Source organism: Empidonax traillii, unplaced genomic scaffold, assembly GCF_003031625.1.
Source record: "Empidonax traillii isolate 1590-97213 ecotype Southwest subspecies unplaced genomic scaffold, ASM303162v1 scaffold237:size1322474, whole genome shotgun sequence".
Taxonomy (NCBI): domain Eukaryota; kingdom Metazoa; phylum Chordata; class Aves; order Passeriformes; family Tyrannidae; genus Empidonax; species Empidonax traillii.
In genome coordinates, this window is record NW_020955430.1 from 1,300,027 (window position 1) to 1,321,603 (window position 21,577).

General features: G+C 39.6%; 1 long non-coding RNA gene across 1 annotated transcript in view; it reads left to right on the plus strand.

Annotated features, from left to right (window-relative positions):
* LOC114059686 overlaps nucleotides 1-20,913 on the plus strand; it is a 35,891-nt gene extending 14,978 nt beyond the window's left edge. Inside the window, exon 3 of the long non-coding RNA XR_003571716.1 lies at nucleotides 20,829-20,913. This is a non-coding gene — a long non-coding RNA (uncharacterized LOC114059686). The remainder of the gene's footprint in view (nucleotides 1-20,828) is intronic.
* The last annotated feature ends 664 nt before the right edge of the window (nucleotides 20,914-21,577 follow it).

The window sequence follows — 21,577 nt, forward strand, 5'->3', positions numbered from 1 at the left end:
ACAGTATGGAATTATTAGGAAGGCTGAATACAGTTGTTTGTCTTGGAATACGACCAGGATTCAAGGTCTAATAACTCCAATATCTCTGGTTTCCTAATGGCCACCAGATGGTGGGACCTCTGGTTTTTATCTCATCTGAAGGAAAGGCTAAGTCATCAGAGCCCCTGATAGCTCAGGATGGACTGCGATAGAAATGCTTCCTGCTAATTCCCAGCCCTGCCTGTTCTATCACTTATGTTTCTGGTGAAGCTTCTTATGACAACACAGTTGTGCTGAGATTGGGATTTTTTGAGGGGTTAGGTGCAAAAGGTTGCAACTTTCCTGTGAGATACACACATTCCTTCACGTCAAGGCAAGGGTTATGGTCACTATTGTCATACCAAAGACAAACTACATCTAAACACATTTCTCTTAGGTATTTTAGCACTATTTGATCTCTCCCCCAGTAATAACTTAGTGGTCAGTCTTTAAAATGAGCATTTGTGATCAATGATGAATTCAGAAGTAGTTTTTGAACCAGAATTAATTAGGAAACAGCTTGTTGCTTGTAATTTCAGGGAGGGATTTCACTACTACTGGGTCTCCTCTTTTTCCCTTCTTTTTCTCTTTTCTTTTTTAATCATTGAGAAAGCAACCAAATACTGGATCACATGCAAGAAATGAAGTATTTCATGAAGTTCTCTTCAGAAGGCTTCCTTCTGGGATATTATGCAAATCTCTGAATTTGTTGGTCTTGTAAGGAAAATATATAAACAATGTTCAGTGTCAGTGAAAGTGTCATCCTGTTGCCTTACACCTTCACTTAAGAACTTGAGCAATAGCTGTGAAATACTTCTCCCAGCTTGTAGTCAATAAGGATATTAATGCATTAATTATTAAATATGCTAATTTCCCTCACCTCTTAGGTTCAATACTGATTGTATTATATTGCATGTTATCAAAAGAATAAAAACAAATCTTGTTTGTGAATGGGAAAATATGTATTATTTCTTAAATACAGTAAATTGACAGAAAGATAACTTTACTGCATTGTTTTTGCTCTCTGTATTTCTTTAGCTATCTAAATACATGTAAAATACATAACCAGATGTGTTTCAGACACATGAAATAACTTTGTGTTGTATTTGTTAATTAGTGTTGTGCTGGCTGTGACCAACTACCACTGATTGTAAAAAACCCCAGATCTTACAGACTTTCTTTCTTTTGTATTATGTGGCCAGAAATGTAAGTCTTGCAGTTCAGCAGCAGTTGCAAACTCGAGTAGCAAGGTTTGTAGTGGTCCTATTTATAGGGGGAAATGGGGAGTGGCAGAGATTCGAGTTCCTTAGGGAGATGCATTTACTTATTCTGGAGGAAGAATGATAAAAGATGAACTTGACTGTGATTATGATTAAAATGCACGTTCATCACACAACTTTCACAGGTCTGAAGGTCACAAGAAAACTCTGTCCTGGGGAGTGCAGTGAAAACTGTAGAGCACTCGTGGGAGCCGAGAGAAAGGCTGAATTTACAGTGGATGAACTTGAGAGTGAGGCTGACTGGAAAGGTGCAATAGCTGTTTATGGGAATGGAAAAGCTCTTTTATTTATTTTTACTACAAGTGCCAGTACTGTTCTTCAGCAAGAACTTTAATCCTTAAAGCCTTGCAAATGAGTTTGATACACTTTAGCATTTGTAGAAGAGCTGGGAGCAGATTGAATTTTTTTTTTTTTTCCTTCCCCTCTCCTTTCCCTCCCTCCAGCTAAATTCCAGCCCACATCTGCCCTTCCACTGAAAGCTTCAAACCTTTTTTCCTTCTGTGTGACCTTTGCCCTCCCTTTTAAGCAAGTGCAGGGGCAGGGGTCAGAAGTCTTGTCCATCTCCTCCCAGCAGCAAGAGTTCTTCCTGAACAAGGGAAAAATCCAGTGAGAAAAATCAGGATGCACATTCAGCCAGTCCAGCAAATGTTAAGGCCTTGACACTTGGATGTTATCAAAATATTGTTGCCAGTATTGAGCTCTTTTTAATCCTGTACATTTTTTTTTTCTTCTTAAAATCCAGGTGGGTACTTCTGGTCTCGTTTTTGGAATCAAAGTGCTAAAAGCAGAGGGTGGCTTGAACACTTCCATTTTCAGCAGGTCCATTGAGAAGACATTACTGTTGCTGTCAAAATGCAATTATTCCCACAGCTCTTATATCTCAAATGTGATATAAAAGTTTCTTAGACAATGTAGGCTACCCTTGAAATCAAACGAATGTGGCAAAATCAAAACCTACATGTTCCCTTTTCCAAACTGTATGCAATTTACTTTTCCCTTTTCAATATGAATGATCTCTCTCCTTTAAAGAGGGACAAAAGAATGGGAACTGCAGCTTTTGAAAAATACTTCTGAATTCAAAATGACTGAAGCTGATAGTCATATATTCAATTAGGTCTTTTGAATCCCTTTCAATATATGTGAATTCAGAATATGTTGGTGGTCAAGGCTGTACAGAATGACTAAAGAAACATACTTCCTCTACTCAAAGTTCTGTTTTAAACCATATGAGAAACGAGGAAATGTTCATGGAAACTCTTGGAATTTGTAGATCCCTCCTGCCCAATACATTCACAATAATACTTCACTGACAGCACACTGAAGATGTGACCTGTAAGGCCATTTTTAGATGTGAAGGTCTTGAATATGGAACTGTGAAGATCTGACTTGTACCATAAAAACTTCAAAGGCTTGACTGTAGCTCCCTTTGTTTTGTTTGTTTGTTGGTTGGTTTGTTTTTCATATGGGAACGTGGACTCTGCGGCTTGAGAGTTGGGAGTGTGAAGGATCTTAAGATTGGTTCTCCCTTGCAATCTGTTCATGGAAATGTTGATAATTATGAGATATTCATGCTGAAATTGTATGTATTGTTTTTATAAAGCAGTTTGAGCCTAAAAAGTAGATGTTTTGAAGATGAAAAATATTCTGATCCCCAGCAGTGCTGAAAAGTTCTGATTTAGGGGGCCCTTATTCCAAAAGATGTGTTTCGTTATGGCTGAATTCTCAGAATATTTCAGGGTTAAATGTGATGGGAGTACTCAAACAACTTTTCCCTTGTTCCAAGTTGCGGCATTATCTCCTGCATTACTGCAGTTAATGCATAATCTCCTGCAGAATGGGCTTGGCTGGCTCAGAAATACAAGTTGGCAAAGGTATGTGAAAAGTTGAACATTCTTTGTATGCTGGCTCCTGCTTTTTCTGTGTGTACCATTCTAAGAGTTCAGAGCACAAAGCCAGGGAGGGATAGTTTACAGTGTCAAAGCTGTGAGGTGACTCCCTCTTAGTCTATTTTGGGGTTTTGCTGACCTGTACTAATGCCAGGCTCATACATTTGCCATGTTATTTAGATCTGTTAAGAGATAAATTTGTCTCTGCTCGTAGTTACTAAATTTAAAGGGGCTATGTTATGTACAGCAACTCTGGGAAGTTGCTCAGATGAAAAACGGGGTCAGTCTTTGAGGTACTGAGAGATTGATTGGCCTTGACTGGCTTTAAATGACCCGTTACATCACAGTAACCTGTTCTGTAAGGAGTGGAGCTGCGATCCTGTGCAAAAACAGGTGACCATTCCTTTTTACCACATGCTGGACAACACCGGTGCTGTAACCCACAGTGCCACCATATGCAAGGACACACCAGATAATTTTCTGTGTTGTATTCTGAACGTGTCAGTGTTGAGCAAGTCAAAACAAACACGAGGCTGAAGTAGCAAAATGAGCCAAATGTGTTCTTGGTTGCATTGCCTTCAAAGTCCCTGCTTGCATCAGTTGTGAACTTGGATCCAAGACTTCATGCAAATATATATCTTTGTGAGAGACAAAAACAAGGAGGCCAGGTGAAGTGAGGTGTCTTGCCCTTGCCTGCCCTGACTCTTTGAGTTTTTGGAAATGTAGTGACTAATAATGACCTGAATATTGGGGAGAACATGTAATATTCATACCAGATTGTGTGCAAGTTAATGACCAGTTAGTGAAACTGGAGTTAAATGTGTATGTGGTGAGCAACTCTAAATAAATTGATACTTATGATTGGCATTGATACTTGGTGTTGTTATTGGCAAATTATGATCCCTCTATTTTGCTTCACGTGCTGAGCACAGAAAGAACCTTGAAAGGACCATGAATTCTTCAAGAGTAGCAGGGAGATGGGATCCTCTGTATCACCTAGGCTAACAGAAATGTTATGAATGTGATTATTCTTAGAAGAGATAATGTTTTCAGTTCAAAGGAACTGTATTTAAAAGATTTCAAGAGGGGTTTTTTTGGTGTAAAATAATCACATTTCATCTGCTGGTATGCAATCTTTCAATCTATAGTCAAGGACACTTAGCAGATCAAAAAGCCTGAGCATTTGCGTATATTCTTGTGCTTCTACTCTCAATTACTTGATTTCCTCTGCTCATTCAAGGTGAGTGGAAGTCACAGAACATCCGATTTTTCCTATAATCCAGCCATTGAGCTGAATGGGGACATTTTATGATTTAAGAGGCCCTGGAGTGTCTTCACTGTTTAAAATTTCGGTCTTTGTAAAACTATCCTTGAGCTGTGTTCTTCAAACACGCTGTTCAAACTCCGGAGTGAAGAAACAAAAAGCAATCCTAACAGATATCCCTGACAGAATTCTGTTTGCTTTGCTTTAACTGTGACACCATATATTTGTTTAAAGGCAGAAAAGATATATGTGCAAACGAAGGCAGAATTGGCCTAATCAAAATGTGGGTGGGTGGAAGTAACCTTACTCTGTGAATGAATGTAAATGACTGTGGGATGTTCTCTTTAGATGACAGCCCCACAGATGTGTTCTCATCACTGTTTACATCTCCTCAGTTCCTGTTTTCTGAAAACACTTTTTTGTTTCACAATGCTGACATTGAGAATTCTTTGAAGATGCTCTACTTTAAGAGAAACGACCTTGAGTTGTAGTGCAAGTGCCAAGGTGGAATAAAATAATCAGAGTTTTGATTGTGGAAGTGCTGTATGACCATTAGTCATTTTTCTAATGCTGCTCTGCAGCTGTCAATGGGAATAGTGATAAAGGTGATGAAAAGCTGTTGGCTAACATTGATGAAGTATATATAGTATTTCCAACATACTTTAGGCTCTAAATATCAGCAGATGCTGTGTATGAAGAAGCGTTTTGCCAGGAAAACAAGTTTAAAACCTTTAAGTGTGCTGAAACTGATGTTGTCCTCGAGTAAACTCAGTATCTGCATGTTGAGTTAACAGTGACAGCTGTTGATTTCTGCAATGCTATTTCTGTGAACATCCTAAAACCAACCATTGGAAAAGGCATATGCAGAGAAGAGGAAAGAATCTAACTAGGTAAATTACTTACCTGTAGAGTTTTTAATGCAGCCTAAGGATTTGGACAGTGCTAAAGCTTATCTTCTCCAATATAAAACAGCACAACATCATTGCAAAACCACAAAGAGAGAGATGTATTTATGGTGAGGTCCCAGCAGTGTGTTGGGATAGTATACTCAATTTTGGTCAGGAGCTATTACAGAAGTGTGATCAAGATGATGTTTGTATCTGGTGCATTTAAATGTTGTGACTCTGACATTACTTAACGATGTTAAATTACATTTAGGATAAATTATACTTGGTCTTAAACTAGTGGAAGCTCACAAGAATCTGTGATGTAGAGTTTTGCCTTCTGACGTTAGTGGTGCTTTGTAATTTTTGAAGTGATATAAAATCAGAAGTAGGACCTGTGTTTCTCTCACCCCACTGTCTGTTTTTAATGTGCTGATTGTATTCTTGTCCTTTGTGTGTTTGAAATAGGTTTTCAGACAGATTTGCTCCACTGGCTTCCCAGGGACTGAGATGAGGCTGAGTGGTTTGTAGTTCTCCAGATCTTCTTTCTTGCCTTTCTTGAAAGTGGTAGTGACATTTGCTTTTTTCCAGACCGAGGGAACCTCTCATGGTCACTGTGACTTTTCAGAGATGAGAGTAGCCGTGCAACATCAGCATGTTCCCTCAGCACTGATGGGCACATTTGTCAGGTCCTATGAACTTCTGTATGTCCAGTTTGTTTAAATGTCCCCTACAAAGTAAGGATGAGTCTTTCAGGCTGCAACCACTATCAAAGAGATCCTGGATCCAGAAGCAGGTTAGGATTAAATAGGGTGCGAAAATGTTGGCTTTGTAAATGTGGTTGCGAAATAAACGAACGTTTCTATTGTGATTTACTTTATAAAAGGACCTAATGTGACCTTTAAACATCTGCTTATAAAGAGAGGGTGTTAAGCAGGACTATAGGCCAGAGCACTTTGTTCTTAAAATGACATTTTTGGAACTTTCATTATAAGGACTGGCTGTTCCTTGCTTTGCCTCTGTAAACTGTACTGGCATGTTAAATTCATCTCTTGGCTGCTGTACTTCTGCCATATGGTCAGTCAGAAGGACTATTTGCTTATAGGTTTGACAATAACAGGAAAGCTATTCAAATGGTGAAAGTTTACTAAGTGCTGTACAAATGTGTTTAGTCTTGGCTTAGCCTACAACAGCTGAGGCAAGGAAGTTTATCCATCTCACTGTAATTATTTACTGTCTCATGGTGGTGATTTTGAGGTCTAGTGGCTAATGCACCACTGAGAAATGTGCTCCTCCACTATACATAGTCTTTATCTTAAGATTCTGAGCAGGAAAGAGCAGCATAAGCAGTCCAGTGGTTCCAGTCTTGAAACAGCACCAGCAGTTCCTCCACACCACAGATTAGTCCTGTGAGCCCACTGGGCTGGAGGGTGTGCATGCAGTGCCTGCTGCCCTGCGCAGTGTGTTCCTGCTGAGCCCTTGCAATATGTGTAAAGCAGCACAGCAGCTCCTTCCTTGGCGTGTTTATCCAGTCATCTCGTGTGTCAGAGGCACCCACTGCTCCCTTCCCTACATGGCTTTTGGTGTGGATTGAAAGGAAATGTAAAATCTTTCATAGTGTGGGGAGAAAGTAACAGCGAATAGGGTTAAAAATACTTGATACTGAGAGCTGAATAGCTGGGGATCTTTCCTGTGCTTGGACAGGAGGTGACTGTGAGGAAATCCCAAATGTCAGGGAGCAGCAGTGATGGAAAATTATTTTTGTTCCATGATCACTAATGAGAGATAAAAAGGAAGCAAGGAGCTGAATATGTAAATTACTTCTTTCCTATATTGGACTAGGTTTGTGGAGGTCTGTCCTCAAAATTCATAGGTCCTCTCTTACTGCTGGTAAATGTGAAGGTACCCTCAAAAAGACATTTAAATATTGTTCATGGCTGTTGCCTATACATAGCTTTAAAATGTGGGCTGTGTGGAAAATGTTTTTGTAGTTTTATATAAGTGTATGCATATATGTGTAGTTTTATGTATATACTTTTGTACATATATAAAAAAGTACAATTTCTGGTGCCATGCACAAGGTACTTTTTCTAAATATCAGCTTAGGGTTGGGCACACAGTACAAAATACTCCCCCAAGACACAGCCTCTACTCAGTCACCAGATAAAGTGGCATTTGGACTTGCATAAGAAGGACATTTTGATAACAAGCTCAATCTTGCCTCTGTTGGAATCAGTCAGAAGTTTCCATTGACTTCTCTGAATGCCGGATTCACAAGTACTTGCAAATCTTTAGTGAGGTCAGATTCTTTACCCCTCATGCCAGTGCACCCAGCAAAGAAAAAGACTAATCCTGTGAAGAGCTGAGCCCATCAAAGTGAGAGAAGTAAATACCACTGAATGCTTAAATTCAAACCTTGTATCCCCTGTCTTCTATGAAGTGCAGTCTTACATTGCACTTAATCCGATCTAAGTGTGGGCTACCCTATGTCCTGATTGTGGTTTCCTGCCTCTGTTGTGCTGGATCAATCGATTAGAGGGTGAATTGGATCAGTTCATTGTTCTGACAGAAATCCAGGCTCTGCTGTTCGTTTGACCCGCTGTTCCCAGCAGACTCACGTGATTGGGAGCTCTGGAGAGGTGGGAATGGGGAGGGACAGGATGGAGAGGAATCTGTGAGAGTGGAAATGAGTCTTGGGGCAGCAGCCTGGAATCTAGTGGATTTAACATGAAACTAGAGATAATTACATGAGTAAAAGTTGTCAGATCAAACCCTAAATCTGGCCTGTTCAGGTAGCAAAAACTTACTCAAACTGTTACTGACTGAGCAGAGCGAGTGGTCAGTCTGCAAAAATCATGGCAGTGAGGATGCTCGTAATATTATTGCAGCAGATGTGTTTTGTCCCTTTTACTGAAGGACTAACATAGCACCAGTTTGTAGTTGTGTCAGGCTGAGACAAGCCTAAGTGTAGGTGCTGTTTTCTTCAAGGAAAATTTTGTAGCTATCTAAACACAATTGTAACTAATCTGCTAAAAACTGTTCCATCCTTTCAAAATCTTTTAATTGACCTTGTTACTAAAATGTCAGATAGAGGAAGGAAGAATTAAAGCAATTCATGTTGATGTAGTTTGGGTGAGAAAGGTGGAAAGAATAGTTCAAGGTACATTTAGGTGCCTTTTTTTTTTTTAAGTGATACCAACTTTCCAGTCACTTCATGTTATGACAAATACATGATGATTTCAACAGAGGCTGTATTAATCATTTTCCTAAAGCAAATGAGTAAGATGCAGAAACTCTAACTTCAAAGTGCTGTACAAATAAAGAAGGCCTCTCAAACAAACATGCCTTTTCTGTCTGGTGCTACTGAAATCCGGAGAGTGCTGTGTGTCTTTGTCTCATAGGTGATAATGTGGCAAAAATACCCAGGAGGTGTGTGGTGGAGATTGCTGCTGGCAGGATGCTTTCAGGGACTGCAGAACAGCTCTTTCTTCACTGTTGCTTGCTATGGCACCTCTGGAGCGTAACGCAGTGACTGCATGACATTGGAAATGTCCTCAGAGCTGGGGGCTGGCTGCTGAGAGGAGATGCACATGGGCAAGAAGGCAGAGGAGCAGTGGATGCCTTTAGAGGCTTGGCTGCTGTGAATGCCCTCATTTGTGTCACTAGTCATGTTCTGCTCTAGAGTTAGGTCTCTTTGATTTTAGTGGATGCCTCTGAACTGCAAGCCCAGGAAAGTGATATCTCTGCCTTGTGTGCATTTAGTGTCTCCCCAGCCATCTATAGCTGAAATAAAAAAGCAGCTGGGGAAGAAAGGAGGCTTGGGGAGTTGAACTAAAATGTGTTCTTTGGCAGAGCACACCTGCTCTGTTCAACATGTGGCTGAGGTAGCTGTGGTTCATAATTATAACCTGCAAAGTAACAGTCAAGTTTGTCTGTAGGGACGTGACTGCTGTAATCCTGAAGCTCTGGGAGTCACTTCTGTTGAGAGCTGGGGAGTAAAATCAACTTCTGGAAAGTAAATTATTTAATCCGAGGTTACCTAAATTACTGTGGCAAAGAGAATCATTCTCACTGGACAGTCCAAAGTATAAATTCTTTCAACTCCTGCCAACCTAAAATGAAAAACAAAAGACAGGCTGCAATGACCAGCTGTAGTATTGAAACATTCTTCTAAATTGCAATGTGTGTAGATTTTACAAAGCCTTTTGTGATGGTAAGGCAGAGCTGGCTTTGGGAAATTCATTGCAGGTCTGTAAGTTTGATGTAGGTTGAGATGGATAGGGTTTCTTTTTTCACACTAAATATTTCTGAATTTTTTCACAATTTTCCTCCAAATTTTCTTCTTTGGAATAGCATATATTCTGGAGGCCATCCCTTTTTCCTGGAGGTTGTAGGATCAGAACTCTGAAGTGTGTCACGTTACAATTGTGAATCCCTGAACAAAGTGACAGGGCTGCAGGGAGGTTGGCTTCATTGTGCTGTGTGCTGCTGCTTTTTGAGGCAGGGCTGGTCGAGGAGAGTTCAACAGTGTCTTGGTAATAAGTTCCAAAATCAAATGAACTTGTGCAAGGCAAATTTACAGTGTGCCTTTTCTCCATAAAAAAAAGCTCACTGGCAAATAATCTGAAAGGACCCAACATCTCAATAAGACACGGTCCCTCCCCTCTGCTCCCTGTCCTGAAAGGGCTCATTGTTCCCAGGTTTCAAGGTGGGCTCATTGACTTTCATGTTGCCATGGAACCAGCATGTCTTTCTTCCTGAATGATACTTGCTTGTAATCTCAGAAGCTTTTCCAGCTAATTAACACAGGTGATTTGTGAGTGGACTTGGTTGGACTAAGGGCCAGTGAAGGACCTGCTTGATTCACCACATGAAGAAATGAAAGGTGTTAAAATAAAGGTCTGGGATAAGCCTTGGTTGAAGGAGGGAGGGCAGCTAATCAGAAATGCTGTTAACTCCCAGTTTCTATTATATGTAACACAGGAAGGCTGATGTTGGATTTACATGCTGGTAGGCTTAAATACAAGTAAATCAAATAGAGGTCTGTTAAAACTTGGAATTTAAATTCACAGCAGTACCTAGTAGTTACTTTGAAAAAGGAAGAGGTATTTTTATTGGTAATTCATGGTCCATGTAGTTAAAATTGAAATTAATAGAAATAGAAGTGATTCTAACTCGTTTAATAAAACCTGTGCATACATTCCCATATTTTCCTCAATACATACCAGCATACTGTCTGATAATTACTGCGTTTAAAAATTTAGACAGAGTAGTTTTTCTGCCCAAAAAACCCATTAAACCATCCTGCTGGCCAAAGAAGTGTACTATCATTGCAAATGAATCTGCCTAAGTTTGGCAGTGCTGCCCAGCTCCAGTTCAGTGCTGGGAATGCCTCGGGGGCTTGGCCTGTCACGTGGAGTGATACAGGTGCTCTTTTAGCACTCAGTAAAACACGGTGACTTTTCATCAGTCCTGGGTTAGACGTGTTTTCTGTTGATGCTGAGATAGTCCTTGGTGTGCTGGGTGTGCTGTTGTCTCAGTGAATCTCTGCAGGGTGCTCAGCGCTTTCTAGGGCAAGTCCCTGGTGGGCCCAGTGCCAGTAAGAGCAGTTCCTTTCTCTGCCTGGCATTTCCCTGTGAGTGATAGCAGTTGGTCATATCTGAGTCTGTTATTTTAAGAACATCTGTTGTTGCACGTCACAAATCGAGGTATTTTTCAACAGGATCCAGTGCAAAAGTTAGAATCCAGTTTACCAATTAAGGAGAAACTGGAGTAATCTTTTGTTAATGCAGTACAACTTGAAATAGATAGCGTGCAAATGAGGGTTTGGTCCTTTCATGTCTGTGGTCATCTGGTTTTTTATTATCTTGCTTTCCATTTTTATGCCCAAAAGTGTCACACTGAAAGAACATGGTACAGTGAGACAGGCTGTACAAAAACACACAGAAGATTTTTTTTTTTTTGTTCTTCCATTAGACTTTCTACTTACATTTGTCAAGTTATGATGCTTGTAGCCAAAATAATAAAAAAAAAGACTGCTTAAGTTGGCAAAGCCCTTGAAAGAAGTTGTTTGGAATAGTGTGGGAGTTTTTTTCTCAGGAGGGACATCTGTGCTTAGCTAGTGTGTTGCTTAACTACACAGTAAATTTTAGCACTAATCTTCATTTCAGGAGTTGTTGGGTTTGCTGTTCTGAGCGATGATGTTCAAGGCTGGATATTAAATTACTAAGAATATTCTAGTAGTGTGCTTTCTACGCTGCACATACCTAAATTTTCAGTCTCATGGGTAGGTGCTGTATGTGTAGTGTAGATCATCCATTATCACACCATGCCTGACAGCCAAGAAATAAGTGAACTTAAATGGAGAACAGTTTAGAACGTTTTGAAAGCTTAAGAAGCGTTTTCAGGCGGTAAGGTTTCTGTAAGGTGATACACCCTGTCAGTGTTAATTCTGGGCAGTAACTTGTTGAGGTTTGGGTTTTCTTGTGTTTTGGGGGTTTTTTCCTTTTGTTTTGAGTTTTTGGGGTTTTTTTAGCGAAACTTATTTTGAACATGGTGGCAATTGTTTCTTTAATGAAAACCTTTACCTGCTGAGTCCTCCATGTCTGAGCAATTCTAACTGCACTGTAATGCTGAGGGACTGCTTGAGGGAGAGGATTTATAGAAGCACATCATAAGGTACTGATTTCAGTGCAATTTTGTGATTTTTGTCTTCGGTGTATTGGTTTTCTCTGTTTAGGTGACATCAGTCCACTCTTATCTCTATGGGTTTCAGGAAAGATGGGGCAAGGTAATGCCTTAAACAGAACAAATGTGTTCTTACAGGATGACTTTATTTCACAAACTAACTTTTCTAAACACACTTACTTGCTTGAACTTCCAGGGTTAAATCATTGTTTAGCCTTGCCCATTCTTTATGTCAATTGGTTGAGGCTTCATTTTAGCTGCTTTTACTTCTTGAGCTGCTTTTTGTCATCCCCCAAATGAGAAGTCCAGGCAGTGTGGCTTTAGTTCGTTCCATATCCAGTATCTATATGGGGATTAGAGTGTTAAACATTTTAAGAAGTCACCGTTTGAAACAGTTGCTTGCAGGGGCACACACCTATTGATAAAGATCTATGCCTTTGGAAAAAAAAAAAAAAAAAGAGTTCTAAAGATTATATTAAGTAGGCATTTCTGTTCTAAATTGCATCAGACTCCACAATCTAATTTTGTAGATAGCTTTAGTCTTTCTGATGACAGATTTTCCTTTGCATGGTTTAGTCAAGGCTGAAAAAACAATTTCTTCAAATTTCTTGTCAGGTTCTGTGACAAACTGGACATCCAAAAGTTGGTGTTGCATGTGCTCACTCTATGCCTTTCCTTGTCTGTAAGACACTCTGAAGACAAAAGCCTTGTTTTCTGTCACCCCACATATAAAATAATACATGAAACAAATAGTTAAAAAAAGTGTTACATATATGGGGGGGGGGGGAAGAAAATTAAAAGATGAGATTAATGTTTGTATTGTTTTCAACTTGTGGAGTTGTGATAATGATGTCTCCAAAGACATATTTCATATTTTTTAGCTGTTGCTAAGAATAGTTTCCTTTTGTCTCAATTTTTCCTTCCCTTATCCAGTACCAGCTAACTGTGACATTTGGTTCTGTGTCTTCTAATTTATCATTCTGAAGTTAATAGTCTGCTTAGTAGCCTAGAGACACACTAAAAAAAATAAGATATTTGTAAATAAAAGATACATTTATTCTGCCAGTTCTATGTTTCGTCCTTTTTTGGTTTCCTGGTAGAAGTGTTTGTGGCACACTTTGTCTCAGATCTAATCAGTACCTATTCCTCAGCAAACATACCCTCCTCCTGTCAAAATACTGCATCAAGCTGTACCTCCCCTGATCTGTTTAATCTAGATAAATGTTATAAAGGCTTTTTGTCTTTTCCTCTTCCAGACAGGTAAGATTATCCCTGACGGAGATTGTACATTTTGCCTTGGCAGAACTTTGCAACATCCCCGGTTGATGAATAGACATCTGCTCTGCTTAGAAATGGAACTACTTAAATTTCCCTTGACATTTTATAGTTGTTTACCTCAGTTTATATTTTCTGCCTTCCTACCTTCTCCTTTATCAGTGTCAGTAGGCAGAGAAGTGTCATGATAGCCGTGGTCCTCTCCAGCACTTGGGACACAGCCTTTTTTGGTTTCCCAAATTGCTGGCTAATTTACATCTGGCTTAACTGTGTAGTTTAAGGTACTCGATGTACTTGCTGGGCAGACTGGACAGGAATCCTTAAGTAAATCAGTTCTGCCCTGCAGGGAGGGGCTTGACTGGCTGAATTACTGGAAAGGATTGGTTTGTTACCATGAAAGGACAGGGTGCCTGAAAACCTCAGTGAAAGGAGAAGGGCAGCCCAAGAGATCAGCTTGAACCAACTGGAATACCAAATACAGCATCCTGTTGAGCACATTGGGTGCTATATGTAAGGGTGGTGGAAGTGGAATTGTTCTGAAGAAATAAAATGGAAGGTTGATATTACCCTTGGATTCATTCCTCAGAGTCCTGAGTGATCATCTTAAATTTTGGACTGTGGATCCAACCAGGATCAAAGATCCCACGGGGGATCTTTTCCTGGGGCTATACCACTGGTATTTTACAGAGCAGAAAGAAGTGCAGAAAAACACACTTTCATTTAGAGGTCCCTTTGTGAGTTTGTCTCAGTCCCTTTGAATTTCAAGGGCCTGGGATGAGATCCCCCCAGAACTAGACAAGGGTACCCGAGGAAGGTGCAAGAGCTGCGTCTCTTAAAACAACCCAGAATTACTGAGGTGAGGGATAGAGAGCAAGTAGACTTGACTATAGCTGTTGTTTCCACAGGTTGGGCAGAATTTGGAAAGGGTTTTAATTTGGTTATCTCAGTCTTGAACTCCCAGCCTTGTGCTTTTCTGTCTTGCAGTCACTCCACAGCATAGACAGGGAGGCACTTGGGTTCACGTGCTGCTGGAACTCAAGCTTCTGGGGCTTGCTTACAGAGCATGAAAGGTGTGCCCAGAATTCTTTCCCCAATGTCAAAGACATCCATTTCATTTTATCATGCAAAGACTGATGTTCAGGTTTTCTTTTTTCCTAACCTTTGTTCTGTATGGAATGAAAAAAATGCACGAAATGTGGTATTTCCAGTAGATAAAGTTTTCGCCCTCCCTGCCTCCTCCCAGAGATGGTTGGTTTGAAAAATGCTTTGCAGAACCACCACTGTGTTTGTAGAGGACTTTGAGATAAATGTGCTTGCAGATAAGCTGTGTTTAGAAACATATGGTTATTATCATCAGTAAGATAAGAAGTCTCATCAAAGTCACTTCACTGTGTTCAACTGGGGCTAGGAAAGGGAATTACTGAAAGAAATCCATGTTTAGTTATGTAAACCTTCTTGCATGGTGATATAGTATCTCGAATGCATACTCTTGGGTTTTTTAACATACTTTACTTTTATGATTTTCCACCTGTTACTTTTTGTAATTCTGATATTTTGTAGTGTTGAAAAATTCTTAATTGCCAACTGATTTCTCCTCTGTTAGGGACTAAATGGGAAGCCTTTGGACTTCAAAGGCCATTTAGACTGCATTTGCTGCTTGGATGGGCCTTTTATGCAACTTTCTTTTGCAGAGTTGTAGAGCTGTAGAGGAACAACATGTCTGATTTTACCCTTTTATTACTTTTACTATTTTAATTTGTTTGTGTCATTGAAGGTGCATGCAGACGTAAATACAATTTTAAAGATGTCCGATGTGCATAACTCATTCTTTTTCATTTTAACATAAAGGGACTGATTTATCGCTGACATTTACACCGGCACAAGATGTTTGTAAATAGTACTGATGTCCTGGTGGTATTTTTCGTTTCTCATGAAGGGTAAATGGCCAATCAAGAGTGCAAAGCAGTTAGCAGCCAAGAGTAGGCAGTTGTATGTTCCTGGGAGAAACACATGTTGGGACTTGATAAGTCCACTCCCTGAAAATAGAAATGGTGCACTAGAAATAGCATAGAGGGTAGAGAAACAACTCCAAAGATGTTTACTTCAAAAAACCCACATTTTTTTCTTAATTACGTTTACTACTATGGCGCCCAAAGGTTAGTTAACAACAAGGACCCATTGTGCAGTGTCCAAAACATACATAGTAGCAAGGCATCTTTTTCCCCTAAAGGAGAGCAATTTCTCAATGATTCTACTCCTTGAAGTATTTTGTGGGTGGAGCACAAAGTGCTTCCCTGGTTTCTTTTGTGATTTTATTGAGCAGGAACACTCCCTGTGCGTGGTACTTTCCAGAGCTGATGTAGTAAATCTTGACTAGAGGGCTTAATGAACACAGTGGGATGCCTCACTGTGCTATTTGCAGTGGCTTTAGTCTATTCTTGCTTCAATGACAAAACCCTCCAGGGAAATCAGTGAGGATGTATCCAGGTACAAACCTGCTCTTATTTGCAGGATCACAAACTACAAGGTGAATAGAGATATAAATGTCTGAATGAGGAAAGAAAGCCAACTGGTGAAGCTATAGAGTTAATAATTTGGTACTATGACAGGTAGTGTTCTGACAGTTTCAGGAGGTGACTGCGTAAGTTTTTATTTAGGTAGACTATAATTATATAGACTTTCAGCTGCTTGGGCATTTTGGTCCTTCTGTAAGTTGTGATGTAGATCATCTATTTAAAAAATAGGATGAAAGGTTAAGTGAGAGAAGACGAGATTTTAGACAGTGTTTAATGCTGTGTCAGCTGAGCCTGCAGACCAAACTGTCTGTGTGAAGAACTGGCTCAAAAGCCACTTCCTGAAGAGGCTGTGTTCGTGTTCCTGACCGTGCATTTCCCTGTGCTCATCCTGCTCTTCCCTGTGTCCCCAGGAGACAGAGCCTACCAGCTGTGTCCCACACTTAAGGCTACATTGACCCCTAGTGTGACTCCATCAGAGAAAGCCGTTAGTGCAGATTTTCCTCTGACTCAGATCCAAAAGATACAGAGAGAGATTAGTCGTTAGCTTTGGTGTGGAGGAGCAGATGCAGCTCCCTTCTCTGCTTCTTAATCCATCAGCATTTTGCCACGACTATCACTAAAAGTGTGGTCAGATTCTACCAACGTGTTGCTTGGGTTTTACTGTTTCATTATCAGCTCTGGAGCTTTCATTTCAAAGAAGGTTTTTTACACAGATGGCTTTGGGGAATGATGCATTTGAAAATCAAATGCAGATAATAAATTGCTGACATATTTTCAAAGTTGGTGGTCTGTGTTGTGTACAAATTTGGAGGATGAATCACAGTGGACACATTCCAGTTTACCTTCTGAGATGTGATTTGACGATAAGTACTATGAGCATTCCTTGTAACTTTTGGTGAAGATTCTCCTTCTCTAGTACTTTTGTTTAACCTGTTTCCACAGTGAAGGAGCTGAGACCAGTCCTTTCCATTGGACTATAGGAAGAAGAAGGTGATATTCAGAATGAGAGAAGGGCTTAAAGAGAAGGGCATAAACCACTTCTCTTTAAGCCCTTCTCTCATGTGGTTTATGCCCTTCTCTTTAAGCTTTTCTCTCATTCTGAATATCCCACTGAATAAACCACTCATGTGGTTTATGAGTTAGTATTTAAACCAGGCTTCCTTACTTTTGAAGGTGTGTTTTTTTACGTTCTAATTCTGTAAGAGTCAGTGAAAAATGTTTTTCAGACTTTTCACAATTTTACACCAGATTTTAATGCAGCAAATCAAAGAAGAAATTTGCAGGAGTAAGGTTAATGCAGCAGCATCACACTGCTCACGAAGTGAACAGAGAGATGATGTTTGACTAATTTTTTTGCTGTGAAAATGTGCAAGGATGTCTGCATGTCCAGTACTGCGAATATAATTTTCTTATTAGTCATCAGCAGATAACAGGATCCTGAACTATATGAAAATTGTTTATTTGAAGATTCCAGAAGTTTTCATTAAGTAGCTTTTGATTATGAGGTTTCTTATTATTATTTTGCTCTGTACTGGAGCAGTCCTTGACTTAAGAGGTTACTGAAAACAAGTCTTTGGGGAAAAAATTTCATCCCTGTCATATCTCTTTATGCAAGTTTGAGATTCTTTCACTTTGTTTTATAATCATCAACTTTTTTTTGTCTTCATCTTTTTGTCTTTTATGACAGACATGTTCTTCTTTTGGTGCACTTTACGTACTCCAGTTTTGCATGCTGGCATTCCTTAGGATCCATTGTGTCCTGAAATTTTCCAATTTATTTGCCCATTTCCATCACTGCTACTTTAACTTCCTCATGTCAAAGATAATGCTTTTAACCTTTCTGCTGCCCTTTCCTAAAATGTGCCCTCACCCTGTTCCTCTGGGTTCATTCTCCCAGCTGATTAAAACCCTTGTCTTCAGCCAAGGATTATTTAGTCTTTTGCAGCTGATCCTTTGATGCAGAGCAGAAGTTTTGAGGCAAAATTGAGCCTCAGCTTGTGCATCTGAGCTATCCTTCCTGGAAGTGTCCCACTGAAGTCCTTTGTTAGTTGGTTTTCTTTGGATTTGCAGGCAGGTCCTTCCAGATCCCGTATGTTAATTCTGTGGTCCTGTGTTGTTCTAGAGGAGCTGCAATGAGTGTGAGTCTGGGACACCTCTTGTGGCATCACAGCTGTCAGGTTTCTTTACTGTCTTTGGCTCCAGTCCAGAGCAGGCTGAAGTCAATGGAAAGATTTGAATGCCACTCCATCTGCATGAATCAGCTGTGCATAAATGCTTGATAGAGGTGCACCAGAAACAGGAGAGGAAAATTGTCCTTACACTGGGTCTTGGTTATGAATGTCTTTTAAAATTTGTTCCTCACTCATAACAATACTTCTTTAATAAAGTGGGTTTTTTCTACACTGAAATCATGCTAGTGATTCTTATGTAAGCCTGAAATAACTCAATTAAAAACATTATGTGTGTTACTCAGTTTGTATTATGGCTATTTAAATCTCAGAGTATGTATTTTTGTAACAATGCTGCTACTTTATAGTAATGTTTTCTATTTTTGAAATTGTGGTTTTTAAAATCATCAATGAAATGAAAATAGTTTAATTCATTTCTCTTATAATGGTGGTGCTTACCACTATAACTAGTACCCTTATTTCTTTAATTCTTATTGTTTCTCAGGAGCACATTCATCAACATATCTCAGAGCAGTTGGCAAAAAAACCCTCCTCCCTGAATACATATTCAGAACAAGTGTGACAGGCTCGTGCTACATCTTCAGGTTACAGTCTATAAATGTTCAAATATCCTTGCATTCATGTATTCGAATGGAAAAATGGATTAAACCTTTTCAGAAGAGAACACTGTTGTCTAGAATCTTATATGCAGCCTTTGGAATTGTATTCACAAATATTATGCACATGGCTGTTTGCTATTTAAGTAGTTTTGGAGTGTCTGATGTCAGCTACTTCCCCTAAATTAAATACTCAGGACATGTAACACCTGGTTCGGAGCCAACTGGCTTTGCTTTGCTTCCTCTCCAAATGCCTTCATTCACAAGTGAGCAAAGTGACTCCTCGTTCTGGGAAAAAGGAACCCAGAAATTCATGGCAAACACAGTTTTGCACAACATAGGGATGTATTTTCAATTTTGAATAAAGCTCAGTGAGAGCTTCATCCACAGGCCCTGAGGGCTCATGTGGGAACAAGGAATAATCTGGAGAAAAAGTCGATGGGAAGTTGAAACCTTTGAAGAATTTAAGGTTGAATAAGTGTCAGGGAAGGCATAATCTGACTTTCTGGAGCCATAAAGCTATCTGTGAGGAGTTTAAGTGTCAGGACTAGAGATGTCCATGGGCTAGCAATGGGATTTCCACTGGGAAATACACAAACAATCATGACGAAATTTTTATCTTGATGCACTTGAGTCTTAGAACAAGTTCATAAAACCTGAATGATGCTTGTGATCAGAAATGATCTCTCAGCAGTGTGTCTGTCACAAGAGGGACCTGTTTTTATGTACTGAGCCCTTGCTGTTGCACATCGTTAATTCAGGTTCGTGATCATTCCTTGTCTGCGCAGACAGTTTGGAGATGCTTTTACAGTCTATCATATAACTTCTCAAGACAGTTTTTCTCCTCTTTCTTGTTGGCTGGTTCATTGGTTGGGGTTTTTTTGTGGGGGTATTTTGTTTGCTCCTGTCTGGATAGGGAAGTATGAGAGGTTGGATTTAAGGCTTTTTTAAATATCTGTTCATTCTAAAAATGAAGGTGTTTAATTCAGCAGAATGGAGTAAACATCAGGGTGTATAGAGGGGTTTTTATTGCCCTTTAGCAGAAAACTGATCAAGTGATGTCAGACTAGTTATTTTCTCTGAGAAGGCTGATTCAAAGAAGTTCAAAAGTTGAGAAACTTGCATGAATTGCTTTTCATTTTTCACGTTCCTCACTGACAGATGTCAGGAAATTTTAAAGGCTTTAAAGATATTTCCTGTGAATGCTTTTAGTAAGGAAATGTTCACTTCCAGTCTGAACTTGTTTCAGCACTTACTTTGGTCACCTTGGTATGAGGAGCTTATATGTTCATTCCTTTCAGAGTTCCAAAACTGTACCTGCGCATGCTGGATAGTGAAAGTTTCCTTAGAGGAGGGTGTTCTTAGTATGTGACTAAATTACAATGTGTGGCTAAATTGGACTTTTTTCCAGGATTTACAGTGTTGTCGGTAGCATTGCAGGGTTTTTGGCAGCCCAGTATTTCAGACCTGTTGAGTGTGGGAGCGGGTCAAACTCTCTAAACTAAATTTATGAAGTTAACTTCAATGTCCTGTCACAATCTCTATTAGCTGGGAATTAAGTTTGTGATACAGGGACTTCAGATTTACATAAATACTGTAATTATTTTTGAATAACTAATGCTAGTGCAGTAAATTCAAAATATATTTTCAGTTTAATTCCAAATTCATGGTAGTCTCCTACTGTCTCCCTTGCACATCCATTCGTAGTTAAAAATGCCATCTTCCCTCATCCAGGACTTTCTGTTCTCTTGGCTCAGAGATGCAGCTTCTTGTTCTTGGAAACGTGGAAGGATCCCAAAGTTAAATGTGTCTTGGTAGTTGTGTTGATGTAGAGATACCTGTGTATGCTGAGGCACAGGTTGCACTCACCAGCTGTGATCCTTGTCTGATAATGTACAGAGTATCTCAAAGCATCACCTGGTTTTAGGGGTGGGATAGCCCTGGGAAGCACTCATCACCTTGCAGAATAGCACCAACTTGTGTCCATTCACTCGTCCTCAAACAGTTTCTAACCCAGCTTTTTCTGTTGATTTGGTGATTTTGAAAATGACCCAGTTATGGAGAAGTTAAAATGTAATTATATTTTGACCCCTTACTTCCCAGTGAATTCACACAACAAATGTAATGCAAATGAAAAGCGCTGACACCAAGCATTTTAATTAAAGATCTTCAGCTGGCAATTACTTATGAAATTCAATTTTTCTTTTTCTTTTTTTTTTTTGTCTTTTAATAGGGTGGAAAGAAGTCCTACAGTGGGCCATGTGGGGGCCGTGATTGCAGCGCTGGATGCAAATGTTTTCCAGAGAAGGGCGCACGGGTAAGTTTGTTTTCACTAATGCAACTTGTCCTTGTGTGTCTTATCAATCTTTTTATAAATAAACAAATAAACCCCAACTTAATATGTGTAATTCTCAATCTAATGACCTCATGAAACCACAAATGATGAAGACCAGCTGCATTTCAAATGTCCCTGGCCAAGCTTTCAAAAGCCCTTCTGTAGGTTTACAAATGGCTCGCTTTGCAATGATGGGATCTCATTTCTTTGTGATCTGAACCCTCGTTCAAAAGAAGTCCGATGGTTTTGAAGTAGACTACAACAATTAAAATTAGGAAAATCAAAGTAGTCTGGGCTTCCAGTACAGATTTTGCCCAGGCCTTACTGCAATAGCTTCTGGTTGTGGAAGTGTTTTTGACTTGTGTATTTGTTTGTGAAGGAACAATAACTGGGAGTGAATTTAAGCAATTCCCTTTGAGAAAGTCATTTGTATAGCTAAAGCCTCTCTCTCTGAAGTCTGCATTTGAAGCAACCAAATGTTTAAGCAAGACTTCTGTAAAAATCTCTAATTTCCTTTGATTGTATGAAAAGACTGTAAATTTTGTCTTAATGCCACTGCTTTTCTCCTGTCTTAGGGTAATGCAGTTACTCACTTTTCTCTGCTTCAATTACATTGTTAATTTTGGTCCAGACACCACCTACTTAAT